The sequence below is a fragment of the Ochotona curzoniae genome, unplaced genomic scaffold, assembly GCF_017591425.1.
Source record: "Ochotona curzoniae isolate NIBS_2020 unplaced genomic scaffold, NIBS_Ocur_1.0 contig_1014, whole genome shotgun sequence".
Taxonomy (NCBI): domain Eukaryota; kingdom Metazoa; phylum Chordata; class Mammalia; order Lagomorpha; family Ochotonidae; genus Ochotona; species Ochotona curzoniae.
Window position 1 is genome coordinate 39420249 of NW_024464920.1, and position 6000 is coordinate 39426248.

Here is a 6000-nt window from a genome sequence, read left to right on the forward strand (position 1 = left end):
CAGAAACATTTGAGATAGTGGTTGAACACCTATCTGAGTGCTGTGGCCTAGCTGAGCTGGCACATTGAAATGAACGTTTGTGCTAGTGGCTCCAAAGGTGTCCTCACCGGTCTTCCACCATGAAAACTGAGTAATACTGTTTTTTTTTCTCAATTGCAAAAAGGACAAGTCAAATCAATGGCTGATGCCTTCCATATCTAAATTTTCCTTCTGTGCATTTTTATAAAGCCTCCGTTTCCCAAACTTCCTGTTTCTTGAACATTGCTAAAAGGAAATCAGGGAACACTTGTCTCAGCTATGTCAGCAATATTTCACAAAAGACTGCTGAGTAGCAGCAAGGAAATAAACAAGATTTTGCTCTTTTTTTTTCCTTTCAGTAAGAGGAACAAGCATGTATAGAACACACACACACACACACACACACACCTCGCAACTGGAACCCATGCATATATATGTATAAATAGGTGCCTGGAGTCTCCAGATAGTAAGAATTGCATTCATTCTCTTTTTTCCTATATTTATTTATAGTTTCCTACTTTTAACAATTAAGTTACAGTATCCATAAAAGGCAGAAATAAAGCAGTTAACAGTAACAAAGAACTGAGAAAAAAAGCTTAAGTATGCATGCATAAAATTTAAAAATATCTACCACTCAGCACATGTATAAATAGAGGTTGTATGCTGTGGAATACTACTCGGCCATAATAAAGAATGGGATCTTGTCTTTTGCAATTAAATGGATATAACTGCAAGCCATTATGCTTACGAAACAAGTCAGGCCTCAAAAGATAAAACATTAAATTCTTTCCCTAACCTGTGATAACTAATTCACAAAGTTCATTCACAAAGCTCTTTTAAGAACAGCTGCCGTTTAGGCCAATGGGAGAAGCTTCTCTCAGGCGGTGTCTGGTGGTGATCTGCCCTTCGGTAAATGGAGAGAGGGAAGTTTTGCACGTGCTTAACTCTCCAAGGCAATGCTCTGTGTCTGGTCCTAAGTGGCAGGATGTAAGTGAATTTTAACCTTATTCACATTTTTCTGCATTTTTAATGCAGTGAGCAGGTATTATTTTAAAGTCAGGAGAACTATTCAAGAAGTCATTAAAATCCTTATCGGTGGGTACTACATTATCTGTACTTATTGCAAGCTAAAACTGGAGCATGTGTGAGTGCCGTGTGGATGCATAGTTACTATGTTTTCTTCTTCACAGTTCCAGGCAATTGGACTTTTGTGTCACCTTGGCTGTGGCTTTCATTTTTGTTGTTTACGATCCACTTCCCCATTCTTCCCATTCTATAATCACTTCCCATTCCCATGACTTCCTATTCTACAATCACTCCCATTCTTCCACCTTCTTGTAAGATATCTTCAAAATTCATACCCTTCCTTTCCATTGGCCTAGCAGTGTTCAATGTTAGACTGACGAACTTCTGATGGCTGAATTGGCCTCCCCCGGTCATCACTCCTGGCGATCCATCCCTGGACTGCTGGCTGGAGTCGACTCCCTGACACTATCCTGTGTCTCATGCATCCTCTCTGGCATCCAGCGTCTGTCTCCTCAAAGGCCTATGCTCACATCCTGCCACTCAAAACACTCCCTCAGCACTGCCTCCCTTGTGACAGCCCAGAACGGCATCTTACTGTTTACCAAAACATCTCTTCTCTCAGCATGATGTTTGCTTTTTTTTTTTTTTTTTAAGATTCATTTATTTTTATCGGACGGTCAGATATACAGAGAGGAGGAGAGCTAGAGAGGAAGATCTGTCCACAGATTCACTCTCCAAGTGGCCGCAAAGGCCGGAGCTGGGCTCCAAATACAAAGCCCAGAGCCAGGAGCTTCTTCTGGGTCTCCCACACAGGTGCAGGGTCTCAAAGCCTTAGGTTGTCCTCGGCTGCTTTCCCAGGTCACAAGCAGGGAACTGGATGGGAAGCGGGGCCACTGGGCTTAGAACCAGTTCCCATATGGGATCCTGGCGCATTCAAGGCGAGGACTTTAACTGCTGCGCTATTGTGTCAGGTCCATCATGTTCGATTTTTAATAGGTTTTCAGTCAACAGTTGTTAATTTAATAATTATAATGATAAACATGCCACAACTGAGCATTCAACTCTTTATTTCACATTGTGTTTTAAGGATCTCATTTCACACTTCTCAATGAAAGACTATATTACTATTTTCATTTCGAAATAAGGGTTCTTGTAGCATACTAAATCATCAAATGATTTTTTAATGTAGGAGAAGTTAAATGCTTTAGCTAATGTCATGTGGCTACTAAAGTGCAGATTGAAATTCAGGTGGGACTAATATACAGCACTTTCTTGCTCCGTATCTGCCACTAGCAAGACTGTGTTGTTTTGTGTACCACGTGCTCATCCCCACACCAGCAGCCAGAGCAGCAGGAATACAGAGTGGCTCTCTGGGAGCAGTGGTGTGCAAGAGCACAGACCAGTGCTGAGGTAAAGCTCGGCAAAGCTGGGTTCCGTTCCCAGCTGCAGTGAGAACAAAGGAGAGCTTTTCTGCAGTGTGATCCTACTGGAACCTCAGATATGGCAAGCTCTAAGGATCTGTCTATTGAATCCAACTCTTGTGTGGGGAAGCTTTATTCTGATCTGACATAAAGGCCTTAATCTTTTCCAATTAATCTTAATGCTTGCGAGTGCTTCACTACTTAGAGTTATAGAGTCTGGGCCAATGCAATCTTTGGTGTCTATATTTCCTAAGGTTAAAGAATCATCTACCTAGTAGCCTAGCAGCTGAAGTCCTTGTCTTGAACGCGCCAGGATTCCACATGGGAACTGGTTCTACTTCCGGCAGCCCTGTTTCCCATCAGCTCCCTGTTTGTGGCCTGGGAAAGCAGTCGAGGACAGCCCAAGGCATTGGGATCCTGCACCCCTGTGGGAGACCCAAAAGAGACTACCTGCTCTGAGCTTAAGTTGGCATAGTTCCAGCCGTTGCGGCTGCTTGGGGAGTGAATTATCAGACAGAAAATCTTCCTCTGTGTCTCTCCTCCTCTCTGTATATCTGCTTTTCCAATAAAAATAAATACATCTTTAATAAAAGAAAATAAAAATAAAGATAATAAATATATTTGCATATAATAAATAAAAAGATATAATATAAATATTAATAGGATAAATATATAAATAAATAATATAACAATAAATATAATAAATAAAAATAATAAAAGTAAGCACATCTGTAATACATCTCATCTACCCCTTTTCTATACTAGGGAACAGCAACCTTCCTTTGAATCCATGCGTTTGGGTGATTTTCAGAAAGGTGACAGCTTTTCTCTTGGGCAGTTCTGAAGTGGACCCATAGTGCTCTAATGACAGCTCCTGAAGTGGTGCTGACTTTGTTGCAATTCAAGGCAGGTAGGATGCTTACACTGGGTTCTATGCCGACTGGCTTGCTTTTTTCTTTGGCTTCTGATTTTCTTGATGAGATTCCTCTTTTCTTTTTTTTTCCCCCCTCTCTTTCTCTGGCTAATGTATACTAGCAGAACAAACCCCCTTTAATCAACTGTTTTTTGGCTTCACAAGCCCAATTTTTTTTAAATATTCTTTGTTTTTATTGGACAGATATACAGAGAGGAGACAGAGAGGAAGATCTTCCACTGATTCACTCCCCAAGTGGCTGCAATGGTGGCAGCAAAGCCGATCTGAAGCCAGAGCCAGGAGCCTTTTCTGTGTCTCTCACGTGGTTGTAGGGTCCCAAGGCTTTGGACAATCCTCAACTGCTTTCCTAGGCCACAACAGGGAGCTGGATGGCAAGAAGGGTGGCTTGGATTAGAACTGGCGCCCATATGGGATCCCAGCATGTTCAAGGCGAGGACTTTAGCTTCTAGGCTACCATGTCCAGCCCAATCCCAATTCTTTACCAGGACAACAGTGACTTCAGATTTGTGCCTTGTTGGAGCCATGACACTGCCAGCCCATGACACTGCCAGCCCTCCCAGCTTGGTTTCCCATCAAGGTGGCAGTCCCACCTCGAGAAAAGCCAGAAAGCATCCAGAGGCAATGGCAGCATTTGTAGAATTTGGGAAAGCTACAGCTTTCCAAGTGAGGGTTATCTAGGCCAAAATTCCTAACATCTGACCTTTCTTGACTCCCTCTATCTTGGAGGTTTGGAAGGTAAAGCAAATGTTTTTGGACCACAGGCTGTTCACCAGGTGTTGTCCCAATGGACAGGCGTACTGGGGCAAGGAATTCTTGTAAGCCAAACCCAACCAACTCTTAGGATCAGAACTCAAAATAAACAAGACATAAAACCCAAAGCTCCTGGGAAATGAGAACTTTTATAGTTGGAGGGAAGAACTTGGAACAGATGCTAATTGTAGTCAGAAATAACTAGATAATAGCCGTCATCAGCGTGCAATGTCAGTGGCGATAGATCTACACTTCTGCAATTTATAAAGAACAGTTCTACAGGATCTCCCCTGAGTCCTTTAGGGAAATTTCAAAGACACCTGTGTCCCAAACATGCCTAATGCTCTGTCCTTCACCCAAGGATCTTTCTGTGGGAATGGAAAGCCATTACTGAATGAATGACTGCAAGAATGGCAATCAAGAATTAACTAGTGAGCTAATCCAACCACCCCCACTGAAGCTGGGGTCATCCAAGCTACAGAAAACTCATTCTTTGGGAACTACTAATCTATATTAGTTAGAGAATAGATTCATGCAACTCAATCAGTGTCAAGCAAATTGGCAAAGTCAAGAAATTGGTCAAGAAATGGTAGGCTGGGCTCCCATGGCTGCCTTGAACTGTAGCATCCCTTTAAATGGGACTATTATGTATCAATCAATCATTGTCATGTGGGAAAATTATGCCTTACACAAACCAGCCGAAAAGTGTGATTTGATTATGTCAATACTTTTTCTTTTTTCATAGTCCTGAAAGAACACAATGGGATTGGGTCTATCAGTGATCATGTAATGCAGCTGAGTATGTTCCAGGCATTCATGATATCCCAGCCATTCACTGAGAGCAGTCTCCCTGCCCAAGGAGTTTACTTTCAGTCATCGAGACAGAAACTCCCTTGGAGATGTTTAGAATTATCATGCCAAGTTCCACTCATCCAATTAAGTAAGTGGGCATGTGTAAAACAAACATAGAAAGAAGCAATGGGAAGAAAGAAGACTGAGAAGAAAAGGAAAGAACAACCAATCAAATGAGCGCAACACAATAGGACCTTCCACATGGAGACATTTCTTTCCAGTTGAGCTTTACTACACCTTGTTCGTTCCTAACTTCAAACTCAACCTGTGCTGGAATGGTCCAGGAACCCAATAGTCAATGCAGGAGCAGATCAGTTCGACCAGCTTAGTAAGATACTGAATTGCATGAAAGCAGGCCATCCAACCATCTCCACTTTCAGAAAAAAGATGCTCTTATGGATTGTGTTGCTTAAACTTCAAGATCTCAAAAAGAATTAGTTCTAAGCAAGCTCTAATGGGTTTCTTTACAAAGCAGTCAGCCCTTCACACTGTAGGAATCTGTTTCAAAATGTTCTTTATCATAGAGGCTGATGTGTTGAATCATACATTTTTGGGGGGGAAGGGTGGGGATATCACAGAATCCATAAAACATTCTAATCCCCTGACAATTCCACCTAAACTGAATAAACAAATAAACGTACCACGAAATACATTATTTCATCTGTCCTGGCCAAATTATACTACTTATTTTGCTACAATTATCTTTGTCCTGCTTGACTTTTGTGGTTGCTACAGGAGCTTCACCACCATTTTGACCCCAACTCTTTTGGTAGAATATTCTGTCACATTTTCCACCTGTTCTTGGTCAGGCATCCTGCTCTCCTGTGTCCCTGTCCTTGCACTAGCTTCGTGTGATGACACATCCCTGTGAGCTTCCTGCCACTTTGTCCACATCTTCTCTTTTTGTATGTATGCATGTAAATGATATACCTTTATGCATATATTTATCCCTTCGCTCAAAAAAATCATTATTGAACATAACACAATACACTGAGAACT